The following is a 19093-nucleotide window of genomic DNA, read 5'->3' on the forward strand; positions in this document are numbered from 1 at the left end:
CACCTTGAACCATGCCCTGCAGCAGAGTGCCTACCCTGTGCCAGTACTCCAGCATCTCCTACACTCACTGGGGGGTGGCAGAATCTTTACAAAGCTCGACCTGGCACAAGCCTATCAACAACTACCGGTCGATGCTAAAACCGCCGAGGCACAAATGATCGTGACACATCGAGGGGCATTTAAATGCAACCGACTCCAATTTGGAGTCAGCGTCGCACCTGGCATTTTCCAAAGCCTAATGGAAAGACTGCTGCAGGGAATTAAAGGAGTCGTACCCTATTTCGACGATGTGCTAGTAACAGCCCCCAATAAGAAACAATTGGAGAAATGGCTAAGAGCAGTCTTACAAAAATTTAAAGACTCCGGCCTAAAGTAAAAAAAGAGAAGTGCCAATTATGTACTGAAAGGGTTGAATTCCTGGGGTACCTCCTAGACAGACATGGAATTCACCCTACTGACAAAAAACTAAAAGCCATCAAGGAAGCCCCCAGACCGAAAAATAAAATGGAACTCCAAGCATTCCTTGGAGTCATTAATTTCTATAATGTTTTCCTACCCCAGAAAGCGACTGTCGCGGAACCCTTGCATAGACTGCTGGATAAAGCGGCATCCTGGACCTGGGGAAGGTGAGAGGAACACGCCTTCCAACAAATAAAAAACCTTTTAACTTCCGACGCAGTCCTTATTCAGTATAACGAAACCCTGCCGCTAACCTTTGGTGTTGGGGCAATCCTAAGCCATACCTTGCCGAATGGGAAAGAGGCTCCCATCGCATTCTTCTCAAGAACTCTGTCCAAGCCAGAGAGGAACTACAGCCAGCTGGACAAAGAAGCCCTAGCCATTGTCTCCGCAGTGAAAAGATTCCACGAATACATTTATGGTAGGACTTTTTCAATTATTACGGACCACAAACCCCTACTAGGCATTTTGGCTGGGAACAAACCCACTCCAACCATCCTGTCCTCTAGGATGACGAGATGGTCTGAATTTCTTGCCTCTTATAATTACAATTTAGCACACCGACCCGGCAAGACCATCTCACACACTGACGCTTTAAGCCGATCCCCCCACCAGACGTGCAAGACGACCCAGCACCCACATTATCAATTTTACAAATAGAAACAGTAACCATGCCACCATTGACCATGCAAGATATTGCCCGTGAAACAAGGGACAAATGCTTGGCGCGAGTCCTCAGCTGGGTGGAGAGGGGTTGGCCAGAAAGCAAAAAAAAATGAACTCTTTAAACCGTTTAAAAACCGGTAAACTGAACTTTTTTCACAACGGGGGTGCATTCTTTGGGGAGATCGGGTAGTTATACCAGAAACATTACAGAAAAAAGTTCTAGACATGCTGCACGACGGGCACCCGGGCATTGTGCGAATGAAAGCCCTGGCCAGAAGCTACGCTTGGTGGCCAGGCATGGACAAACAAATAGAAACTTGGGTCGCCGCTTGCAGCAGATGCCAAGAGACTTGCTCCTGCAGCTCCACCACTAGAATGGGAAACCCCCAGAGGCCCCTGGTCACGAATCCATATTGACTTTATGGGGCCAACCGAAGGACATACCTTTTTAATTACTGTTGATGCTTACTCAAATTGGCTCAAGGTAAGCAAAATGAAAACAACCACCACAGAAGCCATTATCAAAAAATTAAACAAACTTTTTGCCACGCATGGTCTGCCAGATGTGTTAATATCTGACAATGGACCTCAATTTACCTCATTGGTGTTTGAGCAATACTTGGCAGACCATGGCATCCGACATGCATTGACATCGCCTGCTCACCCGGTGGCGAACGGGCGAGTGGAACGCACGGTTCAGTTCACAAAAAAAAAACCATCCAAAAGATTGAACATGGCAACATCCACGAGAAAATCAACAAAATGCTTCTACTACAACATATCACACCCAACACCACCACGAACAAATGCCCAATGGAATTACTCATGGGCAGAAGGCTCTGGTCACCTCTAGACCGTTTGCACCCTACTTGCACTCCAGAGAAACCCCCTGGATCTACTAGCAAACCCCGAGCCTTCAACATGGGAGACACTGTTTTTGCTAAAAATGTTACTGGTGACCCCCTATGGCTACCTGCAAAGATCACCCAAGTCACCGGCCCCCGGTCCTACCAACTCGAGACCACCGACAGGAGGAGCTGGAAACGGCACATTGACCAGCTATGGGCTAGGCTGGCCACTTTTCCCCTCACAGACTCTAACAAGGAAATCAGGGGGGGGGGGGAACCTTAAACTTAGAAAAAGAACCAGTATCTGCGCAAGCAGAACACCCCCCCACACACATTAAATAAAAATCAAACATTAAACCAGCGATACTTACCTACAAACAGGGAACCAAGGCAGACGGGTGCTTCACCTGGAAGTAGCAGCTGGACAAGCTCAACCAGCCCAGAGAATCCAGGCAGGAGCGACAGAGCGAATGACTCGACCAACCCGGATACACCAGGCAGGAGTCACAGCTATAGGCCCGGCTCACCTTTCCAGACGGTTCCATCAAGAAGCTTGAGAGCGACGTGGAGCCCGTCCAAACCTGACGACAACCAGAGACATTATGAACTGCGCAAGTCAAGTAGGCAGGTCCGAAGACCCGCCTACTTACGTGATTATGTTACCCCGCCCCTTGAACCAAGAGGGGAGGGGTGTTCCATATTAGCAGGCTTGAAACCCTGCGTGTTCCTATTGGTCCAGAAAAGCCGGATCGTGATTGGATGGCTTGAACGTTCCTGATTGGCTCATACAGGGTTGCTGCGATTGGCTGAAACCAAGTGTGGCAAACTCAAAGAGTTGTCATTGGCTGCCTAGCCATGGCCAGCTCTATAAGAAGAGCTGCCGCGCGCTAGGGTTTTTATCTCAGAATCTATCTATCAGATAAAGAGCTGTTGTTCACTACTCAAGCCTCGTCTATTCATGGGACCCACTGACCATACTTAACAAGGGCAGTGGCAGCTAACCTTTTTGGGCACCTCTGCTGAAAGTCCCCCCCAAACCCCCTGCGCATGCATGCAAGACCCCCTCACATGCTGCTGTCTCTGCACATGTGCTTATGATCACCCCATGCTGCACGTCTCTGCACATAGGTGCATGACCCCCTGTGTGTGCTGTGCATCACTGTGCATGTGTACACTGCACACCTCGTGCATGTGTATGCCATGCATCTCTGCTCAACCATGTGCATCTTCCCTGCCCCTCCCCCTGCACATGTGCACCAGATACCCAACAATCAGCTGTTGAGCGGGCTGCAGCATATGCAGTACACCTGCTCTGGGCGAGGGCTCGTGTGCCAGCAGTAATGGCTCTTCTCTCACGCGTGCCATAGGTTCACCATCATGACACTAGGCGGTGACATGATAGCAGTTCCAGTATTTAAGGGGCTGCCACAAAGAAGAGGGAGTCAACCTGTTCTCCAAAGCATCTGAAGGCAGGGCAAGAAGCAATGAATGAAAACCAGTGGTAGGATTCAAATTTTGTTACTACCGGTTCTGTGGGCATGGCTTGGTGGGCGTGGCAGGGGAAGGAGACTGTAAAATCTCCAGTCAGAGGTGGTATTTGCCGGTTCTCCGAACTACTCAAAATTTCCGCTACCTGTTCTCCAGAACTGGTCAGAACCCGCTGAATACCACATCTGATGAAAACTAATCAAGGAGAGAAGAACCTAGAACTAAGGAGAAATTTCCTGACAGTGAAAACAGTGGAATATCTTGCTTCCAGAAGTTGTGGGTACCCCAACACTGGAGACTTTATTTGTCAAAAATAGTATAGGGTTTCCTGCTTGAGCAGGAGGTTGGACTAGAAAACCTCAAGATCCCTTCCAACTTTTCTGTTATTCTGATAATACATGCCTATTGAAGGATAACGTCTCTTACCCAATTTGTCATGCTAACACAAGGGGGAAAAAAGGGAAATTCCATCTCTACGAAGTATTAAGGTGTCCTTTTCCAGATCAGTAGACTTCATAGGAAAAGAGCCACATTAATCTTAGATAGCAAAACATAAAACAGAAGGAATTGGACACCATAATTTTTTGTGACCTGTACTGACTTTTAATAACATTTGTTAATTAGAAAACATGCTATTAGATGATTCCCAACCAAGGAATCCCAAGATTTGAAGCACATCTAAAGAGCACTAAGTTGGGAAACCTGAATAGTATTTGGGCTAGATTACTTATTTGCCATTTATCTCTCCTTGAACCTGAGCATCAAGCAATACTACATGGGGCTGAGCTCTTTGTAAGAGATAGAAAACTACTCTCTCCAGTGGATATACGAATTTCTTGTCTGGTATGTGATAAGCAATTTCCATGTTATTTCTTCCTTCTTCATAGCTTAATTATTTTCCTAATTTCCTTCATTACAGTACTAAACTGGACAACCTTGTATAGCTTGGCTGGATGGTAAGAAATTACATCCCCTTACAGTTTTCTGCTTACTCAGGACTTCAACACAGATAACTACATTCTTCAAAGGTGGATGTGAGATAAAAATTCATTTGGACATTAAGAAAGGAAGGAGGCCGGCTGAATTGGCCTCAAGGCATTTGAAGCAGGCAGAAGTTTGTTTACCATCATCTGGGGAAAAATGTATGTATGGCAATAGGGCAGTGGAAGAAGTTATTCACAAAAATCTACTTATAAAAATTTATAGCACAAGAATAAATAACTTTTCCTGGGTGATATAGAACATCTGAAATTGTGATAGCAAGTTGTGGGGACTTTCATAAATAGCCATGATGACCAATTTGTCTTAACAAATCTTAGGTTTCTTTCCAAGTCCCTTTATCCTCTGTGATGGAGAACCTATGGCATGCATGCCAGAAGTGGTACACAGTGCCACTTCTTCCGGTATGCAAAAGGTAGCCTGGAAGAGCCCCCATTGAGCATGCGTGCATGCTGCCCACCCAACAGCTGATTGTCAGGTATCTGGTGCACATGCGCAGATGTGGGAGTGCATGGGAGACATGTGCGCATGTGCAGAGATGCACAGTGCTCACTGTTCTGACCCAAATCTTGTTCCAAGGAAACAAGCACGAAACAGTGATAACAGCAAAACCTTTTAAAGATTCTTTATGAATTCTGTTCCTTCACAGTTAAAAAGCTGTTGCAAACTAATTGTCTCTGATAAGAACGAACCTTGCCAAGGTTGTGGAAGGCTGCCAAGAACACTAGATAAAGTTACTAAGAAATATTTCAAACACAAAGAGTTTCCAAACACTAACCAAGATACTCCGAAAGTCCACAAGGTTTGAGTGCAAAAACTTCTTTGCTTCCTGCAAAGAACTTTGGTTTCTCAGCTGGCTTTTATCTCTTAAGGGAGGGAGCCATTACCTTGCAGCCTTACTCCTGAGTCGCCCATGCTGCTGCAGCTGCTCTTTCCTTCAAGCAGCCCTGTGCGCACACGCACTGGGCACAGGCTCCTCAGGGACCTCTTCATCACTGCTGCCAGCCTCCACAATCTCCAAAGGCAGCATTCCACTCCCTGATGGTCCTGGCCCATCCCTGCATCACACACAGGCTCACTCTCCGAGACCTCAGCTGTCTGCATTTGCTGTTGGTGAACCACAACACTCATGGAGGGATCGCACACACTGCACTGAGACATGCAGATGGGGAGGTCATGCATGGGGGCTTGCCCCCCCCCCCCCATGCATTGCCTTCTGGATGTTGGTATGTGAGCGAGCATGTGCAAGCATGCGTGCAATTTTCGGCACAGGAGCCCAAAAAGATTAGCCACCACTGCCCTACCACTTCATTTTTAATTGCTTTCTTTCTTTTTTCAGTTTGCAGGCAAAATTCTAAGTAAAGGGTTTGAGTTTATAATGAATCTTATTACTTTAATATTAACACTTATTACTTCTTATAAAATTAAGGATGCTTTGCTTTGCTCTATCTCAGTAGGCAAATTGGTAAATGCCAAAGCATCTCTATAATGCTGTTGATAAAAATTCAGCAAATGAAATTGTTGCTTACTGTTGTAGAGCAGCAGAGATACGAGGCTGAGCCAGAGCGAACGTTTTAAAAGACTTTATTCTACTGAATAAAGGGTTGCCGCGTCTGCCAGGCTAACTCGGCAGATCAGCTGGCGGCAACAGCTGATACCGCTTGACAGCTCCCTTTTTATAGCCGGCTGTCAAACGGGTATCAGCCAATGGGAGCGGTCGGCGCTCCCGCTCGAACGGCGGACCTGGTTGGGAACTCCAGCCAGTTCTATAGACACAACACTCCTTTCCCCCGGCCAGGAGCATGCGTAGTCCTGCAAATAGGCCGGTCGTCTGCGATGGCGGCAGGATCGTCGAAGTTCAGGCAAGCCGCTGGCTGGAACAAGGTCCTCGGCCCGGGAGCGTCTCGGAGGCTGTTGAAGAGCGGGCTCGGCCGGGCGAGGCCCTTCTGCGGATCCAGTAAGCCTCTCCGTTTGGTTTGTTTCTGGCGCGTCGTTCGGCCGGGGCGGTAGACCGGCTCACTCGGTTGTGAGTTCAGAGTCCTTTGTTGGTAGACAGGGCCCGGCTGGGAGTGCTCGGTGTCTCTCGGGTTGATCGGGGCCGGTGGTGAGCGTTCGGCATTGCCTGAGTAGACCGGGTCCTTCAGGGAGCGTTCGGCGTTGGCTGGGTAGACCGGGTCCTGCAGGGAACTCTCGGCTGGGTAGATCGGTCCCGGCAGGGAGCCTTCAGTGCTGGATGGCTGGGCTGAGTAGACCGGTCCCTTGGCGGTTGCTGGGTAGGCTGGATCATCGGTGTTTGCTGGGTAGACCGGGTCGCTTGGTTGGTTGTGGAAGCCATCAGCTGTGCCTCTCCACTGCCTCCTCAGCTGGTCCACGTGTCTGCACCACAGGCGTCCGTCTTCCAGGAGGACTCTGTAGGATCTCGGCCCTGCAACTGACACAACCTGTCCAGGTACCCACAGAGGGTCCTCTGCATAATTCCTGGCGTAGACCAGGTCATGCAGGGCAAAGTCCCTGACCAAGCTGTCAGATCCTATAGGTGTGTCTGGACAGTAATGGGGATGTAGCCTGTCCAGGGTGGTCCTAAGACGCCTCCCCATTAAAAGTTCCTCAGGAGATTTATTTGTAGTGGTGCACGGGGTAGTATGTTGGCTCAGAAGGTAACGGGACAGTTTGGAGTGCCAGTTTTCCTGGCCAAACCTAGCAAGTGCCTCCTTTACTGATCTGACTGCCCTTTCAGCCATCCCGTTGCTAGCTGGGTGAAAAGGGGCTGTGAGGATGTGTCTGATACCTAAGTTGGCAGCGTACATACTAAACTCACAAGATGTGAACTGGGGGCCATTGTCAGACACCAGCGTGTCAGGGAGCCCATGGGTAACAAACAAACGGGTCAGAACCTTAACAATTGCTTGAGTGGTTGTTGAAGGTAGTAGGGCCAAGTCTATCCATTTGGAATATGAGTCTACTAAAACCAAGAAGGTCCTTCCATGTACTGGTCCAGCCAGGTCGATGTGCAGGCGAGACCAAGGTCCCCCAGCACTTTCCCACCTGGTAGGAGTGGCTGGTGGTGGGGCAGGCCTGGTTGATTGGCAAGGTTGGCACGAGCTTACCCAGCTGGAGATTTGGGCATCCATGCCTGGCCACCAAACGTAGCTGCGGGCCAGGGCCTTCATCCTTACGATGCCCGGGTGGCCCTCGTGAAGGACCTTTAGGATGGGTACACGGAGAGTGGCTGGGATGACCACCCTTGTCCCCCAAAACAGACAACCCTGTAGGTTTGACAATTCTTGCTCGCAGATTTTGAAAGGAGTGAAGTCAGAAGTGTATTGTGTTTCCGGCCACCCCCTTCCCACCCAGTCCAGAACCTGGGCAATTACCCTGTCTTTTTTTGAGTGCGTTGCAATGTCTTCAGCTGAAACAGGCAGTTTAAATTCATTTACTTGAAAAATGGCATGAATGGGTGCTGGGTCTTAGACTGGAACTGGCAGGGGGCAGCGACTAAGGGCATCTGCATGACTTAAGCTTTTTCCAGGGCGATGCACTAATTTAAATGAGTAAGCGGCCAGGAACAAGGTCCACCTGGTCATCCTAGGTGATAGTACCTGTGGGGTTTGCTTGTCCCCTGACAAAAGCCCCAGGAGTGGTTTATGGTCAGTTATGAGTTCAAAGTGGTGCCCAAATAAAAATTCATGAAACTTTTTTACTGCAGCTACTGCAGCCAAGGCCTCCTTATCTATTTGGCTGTAGTTTCTTTCTGTAGCAGAGAAAGTCCTAGAGAAGAAGGCAATTGGTGCCTCAGAACCGTTTGGGAGCCTGTGGCTTAGAACTGCCCCAATACCAAAAGGGGATGCATCAGCAGCCAGGACCAGGGGAAGTTGTTGATTAAATTGGATTAAAACTGCATCGTATGTAAGCAAGGATTTGACTGATTTGAAAGCGTGGGCTTCCCTGGGTCCCCAAAGCCAGGGGGATTCTTTGTCTAACAGTCTGTGTAAGGGCTCTGCAATGGATGCTTTATGAGGAAGAAATGAAGCGTAAAAGTTCAGCAGCCCCAGAAAGGCTTGGAGCTCCGTCTTGTTGGTTGGTGTGGGTGCCTCGTGGATAGCCCTTACTTTAGATTCAATTGGGTGAATGCCAGAGGCATCAATCCTATACCCCAGAAAGTCCACTTGCTTAGTGGCGATGGTGCACTTCTCCCTTTTGAGTTTGAGGCCATGCTGCCTAAACCTGTCTAGGACTGCTCTGACCCTTTGTATGAGCTGAGGTCTGTTAACTGCTGAAACTAAAATGTCATCAAGTAAGGGACAACCCTGGGAGACCTTGGAGAATCCTTTCCATGAGGGACTGAAAATACCTGGGGCTACACTTACACCAAATTGGAGGCGTTTGCATTTGAATGCCCCCCTATGAGTGACTATGGTTTGCAGCTCAGCTGTCTGATCATCAACAGGGAACTGTTGGTATACCTGGGACATATCTAATTTGGCAAAGATGGTGCCGGGTTCGAAAGTGTGTAATAGGTGTTGGATAACAGGGACAGGGTATGCGCTGACCTGCAGATAACGATTGAGGGTGGTCTTGTAGTCAGCGCAGATTCTCACGCTGCCATCTTTCTTGAGTGGGGTGACTATGGGGGTCTCCCATTTGGCAAAATCAGTTGGCTCTAACACCCCTTGCTTTAGTAACTTATCTAATTCTAAATCTAACTTTGGACGGATGGCAAAGGGTACTCTGCGCGGGTTGAGGCGAAGGGGAATTGCCTGGGGGTCCACAGTGAAGGAGATGGGGGTGCCAGAATAGCAGCCCAACTCATTGCTAAAAACATCAGAATAGTCAGTGAATAGGGTTTCTACTTCAGAGGTTGAGACAGCATGGATTCCAGTTATGCTAAGGCCGAGGGAAGGGAACCAATCTAGTCCCAGCAGACTGGGGAGGGCACCATTAACAACCACCAAAGGCAAATGGCCTTTAAAACCTTGGAACTGAACTAAAAACTTGCCTTTCCCGAGGACAGGGATGTTCTTGCCCTGGTAGTCCCGCAGGGTCAGGTGGCATTTCTGCAGCTTCTTTTTTGAAAGTCTGGGGTGAATCTTCTTCAGGGTCTCCCAGGAGATGATTGAAAGTGCAGATCCCGTGTCCACCTCCATTCTGCAAGGCTTACATTCTAAGAAAACAAAAATACTTATTTTGTTAGAAGTCTTGGAAGTGTGGTCTGCGTGGTAGCAAGTATAGCAGTCTTCCACTTGCCTTTGGAAATTAGCAGTAGGTTGAGGTCTCTGAGGGAAGGTTCGCCCTGCTTGGCAGACTCTAGCTAGGTGGCCTTTCTTCTGACAGTTTAGACAAATGGCATTCCTGAACCTGCAGGATGCTCTAAGGTGGGAACCCCCACAGCTCAGGCAAATGGGAGGTTGCTTGGGGGTGAAGTTGTTTCTTTGCCCTGCTCCTTCCTGTGAGGGCTTTTGTTGCCTAAGGCGGTTTATGTCTGTTGTGCCTATGGGGTCTTCTTCAAGGGAAACTTCCTCTGAGTGAATAGTGGAGCTGCTAGGTCTGATAGGAGTTCCTTGAATCTCAGCTGCTGATTGGGCAGAGAGCTCAGCAGCTTGGGCTTCTTCTATAGCTAAGGCTAGGGTTAAGTCTTTTTTGGCTAGTAAGCGTCTTTGAAGCCTAAGGTCCCTAACCCCAAAGACAATCTGATCTAATAGCATGTCTTCTAGGTAGTCTCTGAACCCACACTGTAAGGCAGCTGACCTCAGAGCTGCCATATACTCACTAATTGACTCCCCCTCAGCCTGCCTTCTGGTACTGAAGGCATGCCTCCTAGCTATCTGGGAGGGTTTAGGTGAGTAGTGATTGGAAAGAATCTCTTGGAGCTCTTTCCAAGAGATGTTTCTTACAGAGCGAGGGGCAACTAGTGCTGTAGCGGTGTCAAAAACCGCAGCCCCACAGTAACTGAGGAAGAAAGATTTTTTCCTGTGCTCAGCAGCGTCTGTTAGATCGATAGCATCCAATAAGTAGATAAACCGGTTTTTGTATGACTCCCACGTTTCCTTGGCTGGCTTGAAAGGTGGGAATGTCGGGTTGGTGTTCATCTTGAGGCGGCAGTGCCTGTCACCTCAGCTGCTGTGGCTTCGAAAATCGCACTCTTAGAAGAGCGTTTTGCGGCTGCGCCTGTCAGGCGGCATCTGTCTCCTCGGCTGAGGAGGCTTTAAATTTCACGCTCTTGGTGAGCGTCGGCGGCTGCGGCTTCAGCGCCCGGTGGCTTTGCTCTTTTTCAGTGACCAGCTCTTGCGATCAGACGTCTGGTAGCCTCTTATAGTATCCCGCCCTCGTCGCCAGTGTTGTAGAGTGTCGGAGATACGAGGCTGAGCCAGAGTGAACGTTTTAAAAGGCTTTATTCTACTGAATAAAGGGTTGCCGCGTCTGCCAGGCTAACTCGGCAGATCAGCTGGTGGCAACAGCTGATACTGTTTGACAGCTCCCTTTTATAGCCGGCTGTCAAATGGTATCAGCCAATGGGAGCGGTCGGCGCTCCCGCTCGAACGGCGGACCTGGTTGGAAACTCCAGCCAGTTCTATAGACACAACACTTACTTTTTTAGTATATTTCTAAACTGCTTATTAACAACAAGAAAAGCTCAAAGTAGTATGCATAATGATAGGTGGCTTACAAATAGGTTATAGCAAAGTGGCTTGTAAACTCTCTCCATGAATAGTTTTTTTTTTTTTAATCTCAGATCTTTTATTTTCAAATAAAAGGAATCTGTCATCCAGTCCTTGATACCTAATGGTGCCTTTGAAAGCAAACCTCTATTATTTCTATTCCACAAGCAGAAATGCCGATATTTCAGATAATTCACTTCTACCATCCTTCTTTACTTTATCATGGCATCATCTAGGACATGGGTGTCAAACTGAAGGCCTGGGGGACAGATCTGGCCCATGGGCCAGCCCTGGAAACAGCAAAGAACTGACCCACAGTGCCCCTGCTAGTGAAAACGGAGCTCGGGAGAGCCACCCAGGCTCTGTTTTCAGCCGTGACAGCTTCCTGCAGCCTTCTGCCAACAAAAATAAAGCTCGGGGAGGCTATACACAGCTCTCCCAGGGTCCATTTTCAGCTGCAACAGCCTCCTGCAGCCCTCTGCCAGAGAAAATAGAGCCTGGGCCAGCCACACATGGCCTTCCCAGCTCTGTTTTCAATGGCAGGTGCTTGCAGGAGGTCATTACAGACAAAACAGAGCCTTGATGAGTGACATTGAGCTGAGCACGCCCATCCCCAGCACTCCAAGGTCAATCACAACCCTGAAACGCCCTCAATGAAATTGAGTTTAACACCTGATGCAGGCGATAAGTACACAATTTGTGATGCTCCACAATAATGTGGGATGCTGAGGGAAATCATTCAACAACATCCTGAGGACCACAAACTGTACACTAGGTCCTCCCTTTTCTAGTTTACTTCTTGGCTTGTCACCCATTCTAAATATTGCAACTGGCCACCAGTCCATGGAAACACCTTTTTCTCCTTCAAAATAAATTCAGAAACAGGACAGAAAAAGTCTAAGCTGGAAAAATAGGAATATTCTGCTGCTGTAACTCTTTCTTCAGACAGGCTACATGAAATTAGCTGACATCATTAATAGACCTTTTAGGGCTGAGTTTATAGAAGGCATACAAATGCTTCTTCCTAGCCATGAAGATCGTAGCTTTCCTACTTCTTAAGGTTTGAAATTTTATCCCAGATGTGTTCATTATCAAAATGGTAAAGTTCAAATGCAAATTATATTTAAATAATGTTCCAATCTGCTGAAGAACTTGTTAGAAATAAAAATGAGAGTTCCCTTTTAAGCATAGTGGTGTGTAGGGTCTTTGGTTACTAAATCATTTGAAAGAAGAAAGAATGAATGAGTCTTTCAGAAGATAAATGTGCTTTAAGAAGGATTAAAATATATAAACTGATCTACTCAGTTGGATATATCTCCTAGCTCTGCATGTGCTCACTCTAGGCTTGTTAACAATGTTTAACTAGTAAGAATGTATGCTCTACATGCAGGCAATTGTGCTTTAATAGGAATTGTGCGTGTTTAATAAGTTGCCTTCTCTGAACACCTACCCAGAAGTACTTTTCTCTCTTTTTATATATATTTTTACCTTTTCTTTTTGAGGAACGATGTCACTTTTTTTTGGGGGGGAGACAGGATCTGTGTTCGGTTAACACCTGTATGATAACAATTTCATTACTGCAACTTTTCTTTTCTTCTTTTTGGTAATGATAGCAAAACTCCATATTCTAAATGCAAGATTGTTGTCATGAAGCTAGACAGAAATTTAGAAAAAGGCAATCAGGTTTATTGTTTAAGTATTTCAGAACAGTAGTCCACTGGTGTATTGAAGGACTGTCCCTATGGTTTAAAAGGAATTGTCGTTCTATAAAGTGTGCAAGTATCAATTTCTGAAGTCCCTACTATTAGGATATAGACCAGTGGTGGCTAACCTTTTTGGGCTCCTGTGCCAAAAATTGTGCATGCGCTTGCACTCTCTCACTCGCATGCCAGCACCCAGAAGGCAATGCACCTCCCCCATGTCCCCTATGCATGCACGTGCAATGTCCTCCCCCCACCCCACCCCACTGCCCACTTACCTGCACTGTGACTCACAGCTGATTTTCGGCTGGTTTGCAGCTTTTTTCGGCCTCCCAAAGGCTTGAGGAAGGCTTCTGCAGATTTCTACAAGCTTTGTAGGCCAAAATCTAGCCCTGTTTCATCACTTCCTGTTTTTCTGAAAAAAAATGGTAGTGATGAAATGGGGCTAGATTTCAGCTTAGGAAGCTTGTAGAAGCCTGCAGAAGCCTTCCTCAAGCCTTTGGGAGGCTGAAAAAGGCCTCAAACTGGCCGAAAATCAGCTGTGAGGCGCGCACATGCACAGTGAGGTAAGTTTGCCTGCAGCTCGTGTGCTGGCACAAATGGCTCTGCATGGCACCTGTGGCACGTGTGCCATAGGTTCGCCATCATGGATATAGCCTAATAATATTAATGTAATGCAATGCAATATAATACAATATAATAATTACAAGTTATAGTCCTTGACTTATGGCCACATTTCTGTAGCTAAGTGAGTTTTATCCCATTTTGCAACTTTTCTTTCCATAGTTGTTAAGGGAATCACTACATTTGTTAAATTAGTAACATGGCTGTTAAGTGAATCAGGCTTTCTCTGACTTTACTTGTCAAAGGTCGCAAAAGGTGGTGACATGACCCCAAGACCATGTAACTGTCATAAATATGAGCCAGTTGCCGAGCATCTGAATTTTGATCCCATGACTATGGTGATGCTATAAATGTGAAAAGTGTCACATGGGTGTGAAAAATATCACAACCCACTTTTTCAGTGTTGCTGTAATTTCGAATGGTCACTAAAAAAAGGGCTGTGGGTCAAGGACTACCTATAATTGTAATGTTTCTTTCCACATACCAAAAAAAAAAGGCAAATGTTAAATCATTCTTCTTTATCTATAAACTTTTAGGGGCTCTAGGGCTGTGATGGCGAGCCTATGGTATACATGCCATAGGTAGCATGCAGAGCCATTAATGTAGGCACGCGAGCCCCAGCCAAACTTACCAACACTGCGCATGTGCATGCCTCCCAACTGATTTTTGACCCATTTGAGACTGTTTTCTCCCTCCCAGAGGCTCGAGGAAAGCCTCGGGAGCCCGAAAAACGGGCCTTCCAGAAATACCGGAAGTGCCAAAATGGGCCTGTTTTCAGCCTCCCGAGGCTGCAGAATCTTCCCTCAAGCCTCAAGAAAGCATGCATGTGCTTTCTCTGATTTTACTTATCAAAAGGTAACAAAAGGTGATGATGAAATGTACCTCCCCCCTGTGCATGCACATGCAACACCCCCATCCTTTAGCTGCAGTGCACATGCACGTGCCTCCCAGCTGATTTTTGGCCTGTTTGAGGGCATTTTCTCCCTCCCGGAGGTTTGAGGGAAGCCTCTGCAGCCTCGGGAGGCCAAAAAACAGGACTTCCAGACATACCGGAAGTGCCTGTTTTCAGCCTCCAGAGGGCCTCTGGAGCCTGGGGAGGCCATTTCACCCTTCTTGAGGCTCGAGGGGAAGCCTTTGCAGCCTCATGAAGCCGAGAAAAAATGTGCCTTCCGGAAATACTGGAAGTGCCAAAATGCAGTGGGGGGGCATTGCATTTTGAGTGCCAGCATACGTGTGCTTTCAGCACACTACAACAAAAAGGTTCACTATCACTGCTCTAGGGTATAGAATCTATGAGCTTCAAATTTAATACAACTGTACTTCTGAACAAATGAGCATCTTTCCCCATTCAGGTATGCGGTGGTTGTTTATTCATATGTTGAAGGAGATGGTTTCCCATTCTGGTTGAAAATTGTCTGTGTCCAACCAGATGTGAAAAACATACTACATAAGAATTCTAATTCCAGTGTAGCTGGCTGGTAGGTGAATTCTGAGAGTTGAAATCCACACATCTTAAACATGCCAAGGTTGAAGAATGCTACTGTAGACACAAGCAGATGAATGATTTATCAGGCTTTTTATTGTCTAGTGTACATTTGATTTCCCAGTTATCCTATTATAATGTAGATTCACCCATCCCGTCCATTTGCCCCTCTCAAATTCTTGCCGTTCCCTTATTTTTTCTAGTACCAATTAACTTTTTGAATCTGTCCCCATTTGTTTCTTATCCTTTTGCATTAGCAGTAGGATACTTGTGTCTGTAGTTCAATAAGACAGATATATCTGATATGTGTCCCACACAAAATATGTGAATTTGCAAGAATTTATAGGTATAAGAGCAAATATAATAGAAGACTGACTTTGGGTCAATCTCTCACTCAGCCCAGCTTACCTCACATGGTTATTATGGAGCACATAGGGAGAGGAAGGAGCATTAGATATGTTGGCTTTTTTGAGATATTCATAAAAAGAATAAAAGAAGCATAAAATATAATAAATAAATAAACAAATAAAAGATATTAAGCTAAGAATAACAGAATGCATATTCTGTTATTGTTGTTAGGCATGAAGTTGTGTCCGACCTATCGTGACCCTATAGACAACATTGCCTTCCTGTCCTCTACCATCCCCCAGAGTCCATTTAAGCTCACACTGACTGCTTCCGTGGCTCCATCCAGCCACCTCATTCCCTGCTGTCTCCTTCTTTTGCCTTCAATCATTACCAGCATTAGGCTCTTCTCCAGTGAGTCCTTCTTCCTCATTAGGTGGCCAAAGGACTCTCAGGAGTCTTCTCCAGCACCATAGTTCAAAGGCCTCAATTCTTTGGGGTTCAGCCTTCCTTATGGTCCAATTTTCACAACCATACATTGCAACGAGGAAAACCATAGCCTTGATTATACACACTTTTGTTGGCAGGGTGATGTCTCTGCTGCACATATTGTATAAATTGTAATCAACTGCCTGTGACAAGAATGTTAATATTTTTATATTTTGGGGCCAGGAGGTGTGGGGTAAGTAATAGGTGTATTCAGAGGTAGCTGCCATTCTATAATATACTCTTCTTCCTGAAGTATAGATAATCCCCTCTGGATAGGTGTTTAGCATGATGGTTAAAACATATATTTGGCACAGATTTATTTATTGATTGCCTGTGAGGTATTCAATAATGTATTCATTACTTTAATGAATTGCAATGTTTATTTTTTGCTTTTGACATTCATTTACCCTGCCTAGAATTCTTTTGCATCTGGATAAGCTATAAATATTTTTAAATGAATAAATAAACATGTTTCTATTGTGTTCAGGTAAGATTTTCTTGCAAATATTTTAAACCAAATGATGTTTTTTTTAAATAAATGATCATATATTTTCATCATATATTGGCCAACACATTTCCTAGTTTAATTCAATTATGGTAAAAATTAAATAATTCCTTTATCTGATTTGTTTATGAGTCATATGGCCAATGAAATTAAATCTGTTATCTCTGGGAAAATCTTGAAGATACCATAGGGGTTAGCTAACCACTAAAATGCAGCATGGTTAAATACATTTCTAGACAAAAACAACATGGTGATTTGTTAGTTGTAACCTAGTTTAACACTATGAAAATCTATAGAATATTTATAACATGGTATTTTAAAATATTACTTAAAATATTTTTCTGTGTATTTATGTAAAATAGTGCCAATTTCTTTACATAAGCAGTATTGTTGAGCATTTGTGAAGAGATCCTTCTAATTCAATTCAATTATCAAAAGTTTGAAATGTTTGTGTGCTACACAAGTCAACCATGAAAACAAGAAAGGCAGAGTTCTGTTCTCGTGTTTGAACAGAAATTGGTGTTGTAAATAAATGAGGTTAAGACTTGTATATAATGTTTGGTCAACACATGATGCTCATTTTTAACATGTGCATTATATTAGTGAATGAAGATGATCTATTACTAGTCTTGGCATTATTTGATCTTTACAGTCATACTAGATCATTGGGTTAGAATGGCTATTACTGGATTGGAACTTGCTTTAAAGAATGCCCACGCATTAAAACTAAACAAAACAGGAATGTACTATAAGACATATATTCTAAAATAAAATTCCTGTCTTTTTACAGCTTTTAGAATATTGCATACTTTTATTCAATTTTGATCTCTCAAGTTACCAAGAAACCAGGTATTTATTTTACTCATTTAATATAAACCACTTTTCCAAGTACTATTGTTAGTATTCCAAAGTTTAAGGCACATTTTACTACGAAAGTCCTACATTTATCTGCTGTATGTCTTAAAGGCTGTAAATTCAAAGCAAGTTCAAGAGATAGTATTTTCTTGATAATTAAGATAACCAATTAATAATATTCTGCCAACAAGTAATAGGGCTCAAAATTCCATATTTATGGTTGGTTCTTTGCAATTTTCAACTATTGTTCCATTAAAGATCTACTACAATGTAAACAAGCAGTACCTCTTTCAGTCTTTTCAAATTTGTCTTATGTTCAGAAAATAGTCTTCGTTTATCAATCACTCACTCCTTGTGAGCTGCGTGGGAATTACAATTTCCTGCCAGCTCCCATACTGTCTTTGGTTGCTGGAAGCCAACAGGAAATTGCAAGGAGGTCCTTGTTTAACAACCCATGATTCTCACTTAATGACAGCAATGGGATTTCTGGAATTGTTGTACTAAGTGATGTGGTCACATGAAATTACAGTTTGCTATCACATTGATTAATGACAAAATTCTTGTTCCAACTTCAGCAAAGACTATGGAACTTGTAATTTGCTTCTGCCCTGCAAAAAAGATCAAAGCCAGATTTTTATGGGTCTACAGTATTAAGTTAGAAAATTCACATCCTAAGAATGTCTCTTTTTGCTCTTCTTTGTAAACTCTGAAAATGCAAGCGATTTGATATTTTTACTAGTTTCATTCCCCAAATCCTGACAAGTAAATTGAAGATGACCCATGATTATTTTTATTTATAATGCTTTGAAATATTAAGAACAAGAGCTAAATTTGAATTGCTGCAGTCCCAAAGGAACATAAATCCTTTTAGTCTTGATTTCACTGAACAAGGGGTGGGTGGAGAAAATTAGTAGTTAGGCTGTCTGCTTCTAAAAAGAGAGACACAATTAAAATATGAAAGAAGGCAAATATATGTGTCCCAAGATAATGTTGCAGGTCCAATCTTGATTGGTCACCAGGATCAGAGATATCGTATTCTGAGTTTTGTACTTGTGCTGGACCCATCTTCAGGGAACTTCTCTCTAGCCAATTAAAATTAAAATATTTGGAATTTTACCCATACATCTTCAGGTTACTGAAAAGGAGTTGCAAAGTGTTCAAGTTAGCAGATACAAGATAAGACCCTCTAGTAGGGAAAAGGAGCTACAATCTCAGAAAACAAACAAACAATCCTAAATTAATTTGAACCAAGATTCAATTGCTCTGGAAATAAATCAGTTCTCATCTCTAGCAATGTTGATAGAGGGATCAGGGCTTTAAAAAAAAAAATTGGTATGATAGCATTCTCAGTTCAGTACATTCATCCAGGAACTTCCATATTGTTACAATTAATTCCTCCAGCCCAGTCTCCTTTAGATACAGTATTTGTATTCAACACACATAATCCTTAGGTATAATTATCATTTGGAGATACTAGGAGGTAAATGCTAATCTTCACTGATTGGCTAAACTCTAGAACATAGGTTAGCAAATTGATTACTATTTGATTAGTATAAGTTAACAAATTGATTACTATTCCAAAATTATGAAATCTGCCTGACTTAAAAGTCAAGTAAGGATTTGTCCTGATCTATTACTGAAATAGTAGTAATACCATTTGGTTCCCCTTCAGCAGTTGCTGTTTTTGGTATTCAATTCTTTAATGATTAGTTTGTTTTGAAATAGTTCCAAAATGGAAATAACTTCAGTTGCAAAACCCATCCCATTTAATATTTAATAGTTTCCTTCCCATTGGAATGAGAGGATGGGAGTCAATTACATTTATTGCTATGCCCTAGAGAAGACAGAATAAATTAATGAACTAAGTAATGAATTAAGTAAAATCCCCAGGAATATTATCCTTCAATAAAAAGAGATTAGTTTAGGTATTAACATGTAACAGTATCTACAATCTTTGCTTGTGGTGCAGATTAGAG

This window comes from Pseudonaja textilis, chromosome Z (assembly GCF_049901715.1).
Source record: "Pseudonaja textilis isolate UNSWEBS1 chromosome Z, rPseTex1.2, whole genome shotgun sequence".
Lineage (NCBI taxonomy): Eukaryota > Metazoa > Chordata > Lepidosauria > Squamata > Elapidae > Pseudonaja > Pseudonaja textilis.